Source organism: Triticum urartu, chromosome 4 (genome assembly GCF_003073215.2).
Source record: "Triticum urartu cultivar G1812 chromosome 4, Tu2.1, whole genome shotgun sequence".
Lineage (NCBI taxonomy): Eukaryota > Viridiplantae > Streptophyta > Magnoliopsida > Poales > Poaceae > Triticum > Triticum urartu.
This window is the reverse complement of record NC_053025.1, coordinates 323,653,308-323,670,245: the sequence shown is the minus strand read 5'-3', so window position 1 is coordinate 323,670,245 and position 16,938 is coordinate 323,653,308. Positions and strand designations below refer to the sequence as shown.

Below are 16,938 nucleotides of genomic sequence, written 5' to 3'. Positions count from 1 at the left end.
CCCATGGAGCATAAACGAGTGAGACGATGCATTATAGTTAATCCAGTGAAGACAAGCTAACATGAAGTGATTCAGTTTAGCTGAAGAAAGGGGCCTCATGAGGCCACAAATAAGGAACCAAACAAAAAATAAAACTTTCAAAGTCCTCTAGAGGCTTGGCATCATCCATTTCCACATCAAAATCAGCATGATGCCTTTCACCGGAATTCTCTTGATCTTCATCTTGATGTACCCAACACAAATGCTTCATGGATTTTAGTCGGCTGTACTCCCCACCAGTTCTGCCCTTTCCCTTTCAGACACCCAGGAACAAGTTGATCTAACCCAGAACAACGTATAATTACCTAGTGATTCGTTGGACCTGAATGGCAAGATACCTAGCATGCACATGGAAGGTGAGAGTAAGAATAAAATAACATTCTACCTCCGATCCAATGAAAGTGTCATGGCTTTAGTTCAGCATTAGTTCAAATTTGAACTAAAGCCACAATGCTTTTATTGGATCAGAGGGAGTACCATTCACTGATATGATTATTATTGTGCATAAAAAAATTGCCTGATGACAAGAGATCATAGTTAAGCATCATATATTTATTAAGAGTGGAAGTCTTAATTAAAGGATACGAAACAACATACTCAGGGCAGGGAATCTATCCAGATTTTACATGCAAGAGTGTATACTTATCTTAAATAAAGAAAACGTCTATGTATGATAAGATTCTTACTTCAGCGTTAAGACAGTCAGTCCAAAAGAGCAATAGAACAGTTCCATATATTAGATTGCAGAAGAAAATGCACCATAAGACATTCTAGTACTGCAAAAAAGGGAGACTAAAATACTTGAAAACTTCGAGGATTCTACACCAATACACCGCTAACCATAATATTTGAAGCTTCTGAAATGAACAAAAAAACAGACTAACAATGTATACAACTGTAAGTAAAATATTTTATTGTGATGAATGTCAGGACGGGCGAAGGTGAACCAAAAACACATAAGAAACTTCTGTACTGAGCTTGAAGAAAATCACAACCGTGGACCAAGGGCATTTATACCTTCAGCTGTCGATTTTCAAAAAGTGTCTGCTCACCAAATATAAGCTGAAGCTCTAATTTCAGTATCTTATGAAAGCATGAAACCAACTCTACAGTTCACCAAATTTTATATCATTCATACATTGATAACTATGAAGGGGAGCCTTGGCGCAGTGGTAAAGCTGCTGCCTAGTGACCATGAGGTCACGAGTTCAAGTCCTCAAAACAGCCTCTTACAGAAATGTAGGGAAAGGCTGCGTACTATAGACCCAAAGTGGTCGGACTCTTCCCCGGACCCTGCAGAAGCGGGAGCTACATGCACCGGGCTACCCTTTTTCATACATTGATAATTGTACAACGGTTATGCTCCATGATGACCAAGGAAAGCTATATACTCCCTCCGTTCCTAAGTATAAGTCTTTGTAGAGATTTCACTATGGACCACATACGGAGCAAAATGAGTGAATCTACACTCTAAAATGCATCTATATACATCAGTATGTGGTTCATGGTGAAATCTCTACAAAGACTTATATTTAGGAATGGAGGGAGTACCTTATTGTCACTCATGTATGTTCAAAAATAGCTAGATATGTACTTCAAAACCATAAGCAATAGAGAGACTACAGAAACACATATCATTCCAAGCTGACCTATTTTAACAAGTATTAACTTTGATAACGTGCAAATGAAAATTGAATCTGCAAGCCAATTTCATTTGTTCTATTTTCTTTTTTGGCGAATGGAAATTCCATTTCATCCTAATACTGTGATGAAAAATGCCAGTGTTAGAAAATGTAAATATATGTGATATGAACCTTCTAGCAATCCATAGTACCAAGCATTATAATTTGTAGATAGCAACCTGCAACTTTGCCTCTTCCATCCTCAGACGACAATTTCAAATCAGGAGTTGGTGGCCACTCATTAAATTTTGACTTGAACGGTACAGTTTTGTATCCCTCGATCATTTTCATAACATGTGATTTTGTTCGGGTACCATCATTGAGCAATATGTGGTCAAAAGTAAAGGATACTAAGCATGCAGCAACACAAAATATAAACCATTAGCATGCTTTGATTGTAGGATTAGGAAAATGTTTCTAGAGAATGTTATATGATATTTCACCAAGGTGGTACTTCTTCTAAAATCATCTGAATATATAATGTATTAATTTTTTCTTTCCCAGACAGAAACAAGTAAACATTTCGCAGGAACATGTATTAGTTCATGCAGCCAGATTGCTCTAGAATATTATCATACTTCTCCACAAGATTATATTTGACTGATAGGAATCAACTTGACATGTTATAACATGTGCTAGCAAGTGAGAATATTCATATTCAAAAACTGGCAACAACTCTCAAAGTGAAATGCACCCAAACATCATTTGTATAAAGCAAATCATGTGTCGACGATTTAAAATCAATAGTCTCTAGCTGTCCTTCAAAACTGATAAGTCACAAAAAATGCTACCCAGTTCAACATTTTCAAGAGTTAATATATCTCATAGTCATGGATGAATTAATGCTGATAGCAAATTACTCTTATTGACTACTGATGATATTGCGCTTTGGACATTTAATGTTAATCAATTACCATTGCAATTTGGCCGCAGCTTTCATGTCTTCTCGAGTCTCCTCTAAATGTATCTTCCTCGGAAGAGGAGCAACACCATCAAACAAAGCCCGAAATTCCCCAGCTTCAGCTAGTAAAACAATGCAACGTTAACCTCTCATAGTCCAAATCACAAATGACATAACTCTCTGCCAATGTGGACAATCACAACACATAAAGACATAAGGCAAAAACAACTACACGGGTAGAAGATCACCTAACATGGAAGCACCAAAAAGAATATCTAACTACCCACGTCAAGGAAGAACGAGATTACCTCACACTAGGTTGAATGGTAGTGTAGTATTGGAGCATGCTCACTGAAGAAGCCAAGTCTTCCATCGGGACAAGGGACTGCAGTAACAGTAGCACAAACCCACTCATGAGAGTAAACTGTTCCAAAATGGAACACAAAATTTCATGCAGGCTTGATGACAGTTTGGAGCTGAATAAATACCTTTTACCGATGCGAACTTCCTGAAAGCAGTATATGTTGGGGATCGTAGCAGAAATTTAAAATTTTCTACGCATCACCAAGATCAATCTATGGAGTAATCTAGCAACGAGGGAAAGGGGAGTGCATCTACATACCCTTGTAGATCGCTGAGCGGAAGCGTTACTAGAACACGGATGAGGTAGTCGTACTCGTAGCGATTCAGATCACGGTCGATTCCGATCTAAGCGCCGAACAATGGCGCCTCCGCGTTCAAAGCACGTGCAGCCCGGTGACGTCTCCCATGCCTTGATCCAGCAAGGAGCGAGGGAGAGGTTGGGGAAGACTCCGTCCAGCAGCAGCACGACAGCGTGGTGGTGGTGGAGGAGTGCGGTACTCCTGCAGGGCTTCGCCAAGCACTACGAGAGTCGAGGAGGGAGAGAGGTAGGGCTGCGCCTTGGGAGAGAGACTCGTGTGTTGTGCAGCCCCAAAACCTCCACTATATATAGGGGCAAGGGCAAGGGGAGGCGCCCTAGGGTTTCCCCTAGGAGGGGCGGCGGCCAGGGCAGATGGGATCTCCCCCTTGGGTGACTTGGCCCCCAAGCCAGGAAGTGGGAACCCTAGATGGGGCGCCCCAAACCCCTTGGTCACGTGGGAATAGGTGGGGGGGGCATAGCCCCTTAGTGGACTGGTTTGCCCCCTTCCCTTGGCCCATGAAGCCCACCAACACTTGCCGGGGCTCCCGAAACACCTTTCGGTCATGCTGGTCATCACCCGGTACCTCCGGAACACTTCCGGACTCCAAAACCCTTCGTCTAATATATCAATCTTCACCTCCGGACCATTCCGGAACTCGTCGTGATGTCCGGGATCTCATCCGGGACTCCGAAAAACATTCGGTAACCGCGTACATACTATCCCTATAACCCTAGCATCATCGAACCTTAAGTGTGTGGACCCTACAGGCTCTGGAATAATGCAGACATGACCGAGACATCTCTCTGGTCAATAACCAATAACGGGATCTGGATACCCATGTTGGCTCCCACATGTTCCACGATGATCTCATCGGATGAACCACGATATCAAGGATTCAGTCAATCCCGTATACAATTCCCTTTGTCTACCGGTATAGTACTCGCCCGAGATTCGATCGTCGGTATCCCGATACCTTGTTCAATCTAGTTACCGGCAAGTCTCTTTACTCGTTCTGTAACACATCATCCCATGATCAACTCCTTGGTCACATTGTGCACATTATGATGATGTCCTACCGAGTGGGCCCAGAGATACCTCTCCGTTTACACGGAGTGACAAATCCCAGTCTCGATTCGTGCCAACCGAACAGAAACTTTCGGAGATACCCGTAGTGCACCTTTATAGCCACCCAGTTACATTGTGGCGTTTGGTACACCCAAAGCATTCCTACGGTATCCGGGAGTTGCACAATCTCATGGTCTAAGGAAATGATACTTGACATTAGAAAAGCTTTAGCAGACGAACTATACGATCTTGTGCTAGGCTTAGGATTGGGTCTTGTCCATCACATCATTATCCTAATGATGTGATCCCGTTATCAATGACATCCAATGTCCATAGTCAGGAAACCATGACCATCTATTGATCAACGAGCTAGTCAACTAGAGGCTTACTAGGGACATGTTGTGGCCTATGTATTCACACATGTATTACGGTTCCCGGTTAATACAATAATAGCATGAACAATAGACAATTATCATGAACAAGGAAATACAATAATAACCATTTTATTATTGCCTCTAGGGCATATTTCCAACAGTCTCCCACTTGCACTAGAGTCAATAATCTAGTTCACATCACTATGTGATTGCAATGAATCCAACACCCATGGGGTTTGTTCATATCTTGCTTGTGAGAGAGGTTTATTAGTCAATGAGTCTGAACCTTTCAGATCCATGTGTGCTTTACAAATCTCTATGTCATCTTGTAGATGCAGCTACCACGCGCTACTTGGAGCTATTCCAAATATCTGTTCTACTATACGAATCCGGTTTACTACTCAGAGTCATCCGGATTAGTGTCAAAGTTTGCATCAACGTAACCCTTTACGACGAACTCTTTTACCACCTCCATAATCGAGAAAATTCCTTAGTCCACTAGTTACTAAGGATAAGTTCGACCGCTGTCGTGTGATCCATTCTTGGATCACTCTTGTACCCCTTGAATGACTCATGGCAAGGCACACTTCAGGTGCGGTACACAGCATAGCATACTGTAGACCTACGTCTAAAGCATGGGGGACGACCTTCGTCCTTTCTCTCTCTTCTGCCGTGGTCAGGTCTTGAGTCTTACTCAATATTCACACCTTGTAACACAGCTAAGAACTCCTTCTTTGCTGATATATTTTGAACTCCTTCAAAATCTTGTCACGGTATGTATTCATTCGAAAGTACTATTAAGCGTTTTTGATCTATCCTTATAGATCTTGATGCTCAATGTTCAAGTAGCTTAATCCAGATTTTCCATTGAAAAACACTTTTCAAATAACCCTGCATGCTTTCCAGAAATTCTACATCATTTTTGATCAACAATATGTTAACAACATATACTCATCAAAAATTCTATAGTGCTCCCACTCACTTCTTTGGAAATACAAGTTTCTCATAAACTTTGTATAAACCCAAAATCTTTGATTATCTCATCAAAGTGTACATTCCAACTTCGAGATGCTTACTCCAGTCCTTAGAAGGATTGCTCGAGCTTTGCATACTTGTCAGCATCTTTCAGGATTGACAAAACCTTATGGTTGTATCACATACAACCTTTCCTTAAGAAAAATGACGAGGAAACAATGTTTTTTACATCCTATCTGCAAGATTTCATAAATAATGCAGTAACTGTTAACATAATTCCAACAGACTCTTAGCATCGCTACGAGTGAGAAAGTCTCATCGTAGTCAACTCCTTGAACTTGTCGGGAAACATCTTAACAACAAGTCGAGCTTTCTTAGTGGTGACAGTTACCATCATTGCCTGTCTTCCTTTTAAAATCCATCTGCACCCAACAGCCTTACGACCATCAAGTGGTTCTTTCAAAGTCTATACTTTCTTTTATGCATGGATCCTCTCTCGGATTTTATGGCCTCGAGCCATTCTTCGGAATCTGGGCCCACCATCACTTCTCCATAGCTCGTAGGTTCATTGTTGTCTAGCAACATGACTTCCAAGACAGGATTGCGTACCACTCTGAAGTAGTATGCATCCTTGTCGACCTATGAGGTTTGGTAGTGACTTGATCCGAAGTTTCATGATCACTATCATAAGCTTCCACTTCAACTAGTGTAGGTGCCATAGGAACAACTTCCTGTGCCCTGCTACATACTAGTTGAAGTGACTGTTCAATAACCTCATCAAGTCTCCACCATCCTCCCACTCAATTCTTTCGAGAGAAACTTTTCCTCGAGAAAGGACCCGTTTCTAGAAACAGTCACTTTTGCTTCCGGATCTGAAATAGGAGGTATACCCAACTATTTTTGGGTATTCTATGAAGAGGCATTTATCCGCTTTGGGTTCGAGCTTATCAGCCTGAAACATTTTCACATAAGCATCGTAGCCCCAAACTTTTAAGAAACGACAGCTTAGGTTTCTCTAAAGCATAGTTCATACGGTGTCGTCTCAACGGAATTGTGTGGTGCCCTATTTAAAGTGAGTGCGGTTGTCTCTAATGCCTAACCCATAAACGATAATGGTAATTCGATAAGAGACATCATGGTATGCACCATATCCAATAGGGTGCAGTTGTGATGTTCGGACACACCATCACACTATGGTGGTCCAGGCGGTATTAGTTGTGAAACAATTTCCACAATATCTTAATTGTGTGCCAAACTCGTAACTCAGATATTCATCTCTATGATCATATCATAGACATTTTATCATCTTGTCACGACAATCTTCAACTTCACTCTGAAATGACTTAAACCTTTCAATAATTTAGACTTGTGTTTCATCAAGTAAATATACTCAGCATCTACTCAAATCATCTATGAAGTAAGAACATAACGATATCCACAGCGTGCCTCGGCACTCATTGTACTACACACATCAAAATGTATTACTTCCAACAAGTTGCTTTCTTGTTTCATCTTACTGAAAACGAGGCCTTTCAGTCATCTTGCCCATGTGGTATGATTTGCATGTCTCAAGTGATTCAAAATCAAGTGAGTCCAAACGATCCATCTGCATGGAGTTTCTTCATGCATATCGACCAATAGACATGGTTCGCATGTCTCAATCTTTTCAAAAATGAGTGAGTCCAAAGATCCATCAACATGGAGCTTCTTCATGCGTTTTATACCAACATGACTCAAATGGCAGTGCCACAAGTATGTGGTACTATCATTACTATCTTATCTTTGGCATGAACATGTGTATCATTACGATCGAGATTCAATAAACCATTCATTTTAGGTGCAAGACCATTGAAGGTATTATTCAAATAAATAGAGTAACCATTATTCTCCTTAAATGAATAATTGTGTGGCGATAAACATAATCCAATCATGTCTATGCTCAACACAAACACGAAATAACAATTATTTCGGTTTAACATCAATCCCGAAGGTAGAGGGAGCGTGCGATGTTTGATCACATCAACCTTGGATACACTTCCAACACATATCGTCATCTCACCTTTAGCTAGTCTCCGCAGCCTTTTATTTCAAGTTACTAACGCTTAGCAACCGAACCGGTATTTATTACCCTGGTGCTACTAGGAGTACTAGTAAAGTACACAATAATATGACGTATATCCAAAATACTTCTGTCGACCTTGCCAGCCTTCTCATCTACCAAGTATCTAGGGTAGTTCTGCTTCAGTGACCGTTCCCCTCATTATAGAAGCACTTAGTCTCGGGTTTGGTTCAACCTTGGGTTTCTTCACTAGAGCAGCAACTGATTTGTCGTTTCATGAAGTATCCCTTCTTTCCCTTGCCCTTCTTGAAACTAGTGGTTTAACCATCAACAATTGATGCTCCTACTTGATTTCTACTTTCGCGGTGTCAAACATTGCGAGTTGCTCAAGGATCATCATGTCTATCCCTGATATGTTATAGTTCATCACGAAGCTCCAATATCTTGGTGACATTGACTATGGAGAACCATCACTATCTCATCTGGAAGATTAACTCCCACTCGATTCAAGCGATTGCAGTACTCAGACAATCTGAGCACATTCTCAACGATTGAGTTTTTCTCCCTTAGTTTGCAGGCTTAAGAAACTTGTCAGAGGTCTCATACCTCTTGACGTGGGCACTAGTCTGAAATTCCAATTTCAGTCTTTGGAACATCTCATATGTTCTGCGACGTTTCAAAAACGTCTTTGGTGCCACAATTCTAAACCGTTAGTATACTTATTGGACTATTACGTAGTCATCAAAACGTGTATGTCAGATGTTTCCCAACATCTACAGACGATGCTCGAGGTTCAAGACACTGAGCGGTGCATTAAGGACATAACCCTTCTGTGCAGCAATGAGGACAATCCTCAGTTCGTGGACCCAGTCCGCATAATTGCTACTGTCAACTCTCAACTAAATTTTCTCTAGGAACATATCTAAAACAGTAGAACCAAAGCGTGAGCTACGACATAATTTGCAAAGACCTTTTGACTATGTTCATGATAATTAAGTTCATCTAATCAAATTATTCAATGAAGTCCCACTTAGATAGACATCCCTCTAGTCATCTAAGTGATACATGATCCGAGTCAACTAGGCCGTGTCCGATCAACACGTGAGACGGACTAGTCATCATCGGTGAACATCTTCATGTTGATCGTATCCACTATACGACTCATGTTCGACCTTTCGGTCTTCCGTGTTCCGAGGCCATATCTGTACATGCTAGGCTCGTCAAGTTAACCTAAGTGTATTGCGTGTGTAAATCTGGCTTACACCCGTTGTATGCGAACATTAGAACCTATCACACCCGATCATCGCGTGGTGCTTCGGAACAACGGACCTTAGCAACGGTGCACAGTTAGGGGGAACACTTTCTTGAAATTATTGCGATGGATCATCTTATTTATGTTACCGTCGTTCTAAGCAAATAAGATGTAAACATGACAAACATCACATGCAAATCATAAAGTGACATGATATGGCCAATATCATCTTGCGCCTTTGATCTCCACCTTCGAGGCGCGGCATGAACACCATCGTCACCAGCATGACACCATGATCTCCATCATCGTGTCTTCATGAAGTTGCCTCACCAACTATTACTTCTACTACTATGCCTAATGGTTAGCAATAAAGTAAAGTAATTACATGGCGTTTTCATTGACACGCAGGTCATAAATAAATTAAGACAACTCCTATGGCTCCTCCCAGTTGTCATACTCATCGACATGAAAGTCGTGATTCCTATTACAAGAACATGATCAATCTCATACATCACATATATCATTCATCACATCCTTTTAGCCATATCACATCACATAGCATAGCCTGCAAAAACAAGTTAGACGTCCTCTAATTGTTGTTGCATGTTTTACGTGGCTGCTATGGGTTTCTAGCAAGAACGTTTCTTACCTACGCAAAACCACAACGGTGATATGCCAATTGCTATTTACCCTTCATAAGGACCCTTTTCATCGAATCCGATCCGACTAAAGTGGGAGAGACAGACACCCGCCAGCCACCTTATGCATCAAGTGCATGTCAGTCGGTGGAACCTGTCTCACATAAGTGTACGTGTAAGTTCGGCCCGGGCCGCTTCATCCCACAATGCCGCTGAATCAAGATAAGACTAGTAACGGCAAGCAAATTGAACAAATCATCGCCCACAACTACTTTGTGTTCTACTCGTGTATAGAATCTACGCATAGACCTAGCTCATGATGCCACTTCAGGGGATCATAGCAGAAATTTAAAATTTTCTACGCATCACCAAGATCAATCTATGGAGTAATCTAGCAACGAGGGGAAGGGGAGTGCATCTACATACCCTTGTAGATCACTAAGCGGAAGCGTTACTAGAACGCGGATAAGGTAGTCGTACTCGTAGCGATTCAGATCACGGTCGATTCTGATCTAAGCACCGAACAACGGCGCCTCCGCGTTCAACACACATGCAGCCCGGTGACGTCTCCCATGTCTTGATCCAGCAACGAGAGTGGGAGAGGTTGGGGAAGACTCCATCCAGCAGCAGCATGACGGCGTGGTGGTGGTGGAGGAGCGCGGTACTCCTGTAGGGCTTCGCCAAGCACTACGAGACACGAGGAGGGAGAGAGGTAGGGTTGTGCCTTGGGAGAGAGACTCGTGTGTTGTGCAGCCCCAAAACCTCCACTATATATAGGGGCAAGGGCAAGGGGAGGCGCCCTAGGGTTTCCCCTAGGAGGGGCGGCGGCCAGGGCAGATGGGATCTCCCCCTTGGGTGACTTGGCCCCCAAGCCAGCAGGTGGGAACCCTAGAATGGGTGCCCCAAACCCCCTGGTCACGTGGGAATAGGTGAGGGGGGGTGCACAGACCCTTAGTGGGCTGGTTTGCCCCCTTCCCTTGGCCCATGAAGCCCCCCAACACTTGTCGGGGCTCCCGAAACACCTTTCGGTCATGCTGGTCATCACCCGGTACCTCCGGAACACTTCCGGACTCCAAAACCCTTCGTCCAATATATCAATCTTCACCTCCGGACCATTCCGGAACTCCTCGTGACGTCTGGGATCTCATCCGGGACTCCGAAAAACATTCGGTAACCATGTACATACTTTCCCTATAACCCTAGCGTCATCGAACCTTAAGTGTGTAGACCCTACGGGCTCGGGAATAATGCAGACATGACCGAGACATCTCTCTGGTCAATAACCAACAGCGGGATCTGGATACCCATGTTGGCTCCCACATGTTCCACGATGATCTCATCGGATGAACCATGATGGCAAGGATTCAGTCAATCCCGTATACAATTCCCTTTGTCTACCGGTATAGTACTCACCCGAGATTCGATCGTCGGTATCCCGATACCTTGTTCAATCTCGTTACCGGCAAGTTTCTTTACTCGTTCCGTAACACATAATCCCGTGATCAACTCCTTGGTCACATTGTGCACATTATGATGATGTCCTACCGAGTGGGCCCAGAGATACCTCTCCGTTTACACGGAGTGACAAATCCCAGTCTCGATTCGTGCCAACCCAACAGAAACTTTCGGAGATACCCGTAGTGCACCTTTATAGCCACCCAGTTACATTGTGGCATTTGGTACACCCAAAGCATTCCTACGGTATCCGGGAGTTGCACGATCTCATGGTCTAAGGAAATGATACACTAGAAAAGCTTTAGCAGACGAACTATACGATCTTGTGCTAGGCTTAGGATTGGGTCTTGTCCATCACATCATTCTCCTAATGATGTGATCCCGTTATCAATGACATCCAATGTCCATGGTCAGGAAACCATGACCATCTATTGATCAACGAGCTAGTTAACTAGAGGCTTACTAGGGACATGTTGTGGTCTATGTATTCACACATGTATTCCGGTTTCCGGTTAATACAATTATAGCATGAACAATAGACAATTATCATGAACAAGGAAATACAATAATAACCATTTTATTATTGCCTCTAGGGCATATTGTTGGGGAACGTTGCAGAAAACAAAAATTTTCCTACGGTTTCACCAAGATCCATCTAGGAGTTCATCTAGCAACGAGTGATTGGATTGCATCTACATACCTTTGTAGATCACGCGCGGAAGCGTTCAAAGAACGGGGATGAGGAAGGCGTACTCGACGTGATCCAAATCACCGGAGATCCTAGCGCCGAACGGACGGCACCTCCGCGTTCAACACACGTACGGTCAGCGTAACGTCTCCTTCTTCTTGATCCAGCAAGGGAAGGAGAGGTTGAGGAAGATGGCTCCAGCAGCAGCACGACGGCGTGGTGGTGATGGAGCTGCAGTACTCCGGCAGGGCTTCGCCAAACTCTATGGAGGAGGAGGAGGTGTTGGAGAGGGAGAGGGAGGCACCAAAGATGTGTTATGAGAGGCCCTCCTTCCTCACTATATATAGGGAGTCCAAGGGGGGGGCGCCGGCCCTAGGAGATCCAATCTCCTAGGGGGGTGCGGCCAAGGGAGGAATCCCTCCTCCCCAAGGCACCTAGGAGGTGCCTTCCCCTTTTAGGACTCTTCCCTTCCTAGAACCCTAGGTGCATGGGCCACTTGGGGCTGGTGCCCTTGGCCCATATAGGCCAAGGCGCACCCCCTACAGCCCATGTGGCCCCCCGGGGCAGGTGGCCCCACCTGGTGGACCCCCGGGACCCTTCCGGTGGTCCCGGTACAATACCGGTGACCCCGAAACTTGTCCCGATGCCCGAAATAGCACTTCCTATATATAATTCTTTACCTCCGGACCATTCCAGAACTCCTCGTGATGTCCGGGATCTCATCCAGGACTCCGAACAGCATTCGGGTTACTGCATATACATATCCCTACAACCCTAGCGTCACCGAACCTTAAGTGTGTAGACCCTACGGGTTCGGGAGACATGTAGACATGACCGAGACGACTCTCTGGTCAATAACCAACAGCGGGATCTGGATACCCATGTTGGCTCCCACATGCTCCTCGATGATCTCATCGGATGAACCATGATGTCGAGGATTCAAGCAACCCCGTATACAATTCCCTTTGTCAATCGGTATGTTACTTGCCCGAGATTCGATCGTCGGTATCCCAATACCTCGTTCAATCTCGTTACCGGCAAGTCACTTTACTCGTACCGTAGTGCATGATCCCGTGACCAGACACTTGGTCACTTTGAGCTCATTATGATGATGCATTACCGAGTGGGCCCAGTGATACCTCTCCGTCATACGGAGTGACAAATCCCAGTCTTGATCCATGTCAACCCAACAGACACTTTCGGAGATACCCGTAGTATACCTTTATAGTCACCCAGTTACGTTGTGACGTTTGGTACACCCAAAGCACTCCTACGGTATCCGGGAGTTACATGATCTCATGGTCTAAGGAAAGGATACTTGACATTGGAAAACTCTAGCAAACGAACTATACGATCTTGTGCTATGTTTAGGATTGGGTCTTGTCCATCACATCATTCTCCTAATGATGTGATCTCGTTATCAATGACATCCAATGTCCATAGTCAGGAAACCATGACTATCTGTTGATCAACGAGCTAGTCAACTAGAGTCTTACTAGGGACATGTTGGTGTCTATTATTCACACATGTATTACGATTTCCGGATAACACAATTATAGCATGAATAAAGACAATTATCATGAACAAGGAAATATAATAATAATGCTTTTATTATTGCCTCTAGGGCATATTTCCAACAGTCTCCCACTTGCACTAGAGTCAATAATCTAGTTACATTGTGATGAATCGAACACCCATGGAATTCTGGTGTTGATCATGTTTTGCTCTAGGGAGAGGTTTAGTCAACGGATCTGCTACATTCAGGTCCGTGTGTACTTTACAAATATCTATGTCTCCATCTTGAACATTTTCACGAATGGAGTTGAAGCGACACTTGATGTGCCTTGTCTTCTTGTGAAACCTGGGCTCCTTGGCAAGAGCAATAGCTCCAGTGTTGTCACGGAAGAGCTTGATTGGCCCCGACGCATTGGGTATGACTCCTAGGTCGGTGATGAACTCCTTCACCCAAATTGCTCCATGTGCTGCCTCCAAGGCTGCCATGTACTCCGCTTCACATGTAGATCCCGCCACGACGCTCTGCTTGCAACTGCACCAGCTTACTGCCCCACCATTCAAAATATACACGTATCCGGTTTGTGACTTAGAGTCATCCAGATCTGTGTCGAAGCTAGCATCGACGTAACCCTTTACGACGAGCTCTTCGCCACCTCCATAAATGAGAAACATTTCCTTAGTCCTTTTCAGGTACTTCAGGATATTCTTGACCGATGTCCAGTGTTCCTTGCCGGGATTACTTTGGTACCTTCCTACCAAACTCACGACAAGGTTTACATCAGGTCTGGTACACAGCATGGCATACATAATAGAACCTATGGCTGAGGCATAGGGGATGACACTCATCTCTTCTATATCTTCTGCCGTGGTCGGACATTGAGCTGAGCTCAATTTCACACCTTGCAACACAGGCAAGAACCCCTTCTTAGACTGATCCATATTGAACTTCTTCAATATCTTATCAAGGTATGTGCTTTGTGAAAGACCTATGAGGCGTCTTGATCTATCTCTGTAGATCTTGATGCCTAATATATAAGCAGCTTCTCCAAGGTCCTTCATTGAAAAACTCTTATTCAAGTAGGCCTTTATGCTGTCCAAGAGTTCTATATCATTTCCCATCAAAAGTATGTCATCTACATATAATATGAGAAATGCTACAGAGCTCCCACTCACTTTCTTGTAAACACAGGCTTCTCCATAAGTCTGCGTAAACCCAAACGCTTTGATCATCTCATCAAAGCGAATGTTCCAACTCCGAGATGCTTGCACCAGCCCATAAATCGAGCGTTCGAGCTTGCACACCTTGTCAGCATTCTTAGGATCGACAAAACCTTCCGGCTGTATAATATACAATTCTTCCTTAAGGAAACCATTAAGGAATGCCGTTTTGACGTCCATTTGCCATATTTCATAATCATAGAATGCGGCAATCGCTAACATGATTCGGACGGACTTCAGCTTCGCTACCGGTGAGAAAGTCTCATCGTAGTCAACCCCTTGAACTTGTCGATAACCCTTAGCGACAAGCCGAGCTTTATAGATGGTCACATTACCATCCGCGTCTGTCTTCTTCTTAAAGATCCATTTATTTTCTATGGCTCGCCGCTCAACGGCCAAGTCAGTCAAAGTCCATACTTCGTTTTCATACATGGATCCTATCTCGGATTTCATGGCTTCTAGCCATTTGTCAGAATCCGGGCCCGCCATCGCTTCTTCATAGTTCGAAGGTTCACCGTTGTCTAACAACATGATTTCCAAGACAGGGTTGCCGTACCACTCTGGTGCAGAACGTGTCCTTGTGGACCTTCGAATTTCAGTAGGAGCTTGATCAGAAGTATCTTGATCATCATCATTAACTTCCTCTCTAGTCGGTGCAGGCACCTTAGGAACATTTTCTTGAGTTGCGCCATTTTCCAGTTCAAGAGGTAATACTTCATCAAGTTCTACTTTCCTCCCACTTACTTCTTTCGAGAGAAACTCTTTCTCTAGAAAGGACCCATTCTTGGCAACAAAGATCTTGCCTTCGGATCTGAGGTAGAAGGTATACCCAATGGTTTCTTTAGGGTATCCTATGAAGACGCATTTTTCCGATTTGGGTTCGAGCTTTTCAGGTTGAAGTTTCTTGACATAAGCATCGCATCCCCAAACTTTTAGAAACGACAGCTTAGGTTTCTTCCCAAACCATAGGTGTCGTCTCAACGGATTTCGACGGAGCCCTATTTAAAGTGAATGCGACAGTCTCTAAAGCATACCCCCAAAAAGATAGCGGTAAATCGGTACGAGACATCATAGATTGCACCATATCTAATAGAGTGCGATTACGACGTTCGGACACACCATTACGCTGAGGTGTTCCAGGCGGCGTGAGCTGTGAAACTATTCCACATTTTCTTAACTGTGTGCCAAACTCATGACTCAAGTATTCTCCTCCACGATCTGATCACAGGAACTTGATTTTCCTGTCACGTTGATTCTCAACCTCACTCTGAAATTCCTTGAACTTTTCAAAGGTCTCAGACTTGTGTTTCATTAAGTAGACATACCCATATCTACTCAAGTCATCAGTGAGGGTGAGAACATAACGATAGCCACCGCGAGCCTCAACACTCATTGGACCGCACACATCAGTATGTATGATTTCCAATAAGTTGGTTTCTCGCTCCATTGTTCCTGAGAACGGAGTCTTGGTCATTTTACCCATGAGGCATGGTTCGCACGTGTCAAATGATTCATAATCAAGAGACTCTAAAAGTCCATCAGTATGGAGCTTCTTCATGCGTTTGACACCTATGTGACCAAGGCGGCAGTGCCACAAGTATGTGGGACTATCATTATCAATCTTACATATTTTGGTATTCACACTATGAATATGTGTAGCATTACGCTCGAGATTCATTAAGAATAAACCATTCACCATCGGAGCATGACCATAAAACATATCTCTCATATAAATAGAACAACCATTATTCTCGGATTTAAATGAGTAGCCATCTCGTATTAAACGAGATCCTGATACAATGTTCATGCTCAAACTTGGCACTAAATAACAATTATTGAGGTTCAAAACTAATCCCGTAGGTAAATGTAGAGGTAGCGTGCCGACGGCGATCACATCGACCTTGGAACCATTCCCGACGCGCATCGTCACCTCGTCCTTCGCCAGTCTCCGCTTATTCCGCAGCTCCTGCTTAAGAAGAGGACGTCCCCGAGTTGAAGGTCATGATACTGGGAGAAGTGCTTCCATCCGTGCACGAAGAATGAATGGAAGCAGTTCGCCCGCGCTGATGACCTTCAGCTCGGGCACATCTGCATCTTAAGCTACGACAACAATGGCACCATGCTCACAGGGAAGGTGTTCGACAGGACCGCCGAGGGGTCGAGGATTGACGAGGGGTCAGGGTTCGAGGGTTGCCGAGGGGTTAGGGGTCGAGGGTCGATGGTCGAGGATCTTTTGTTAGGAGTCAGTTTGGTATTTATGCAGGTATTCAATTTTTGTATGTTGTACTAATTCAGTTTTCTCTTCTGTCATGACAGGTGTTGAAAGATGGTGGGCGCTGGTCCTCGGTGTGGTGGGAGTGGTACTTCCATTCCACCCATACCTCTTCGGAGAGCGTTGTACGAGGGTATGGCTTC

At 44.0% G+C, this 16,938-nt stretch overlaps 1 long non-coding RNA gene across 1 annotated transcript; it reads right to left on the bottom strand.

The window, feature by feature from the left end:
• Positions 1-2,408: 2,408 nt before the first annotated feature.
• On the bottom strand, positions 2,409-3,129 carry LOC125553826. The gene is made up of 3 exons (XR_007304222.1): positions 3,111-3,129; positions 2,931-3,007; positions 2,409-2,744 (listed from the first exon to the last, which is right to left on the bottom strand). It is a non-coding gene; the product is annotated as an uncharacterized LOC125553826 (long non-coding RNA).
• Positions 3,130-16,938: the final 13,809 nt, after the last annotated feature.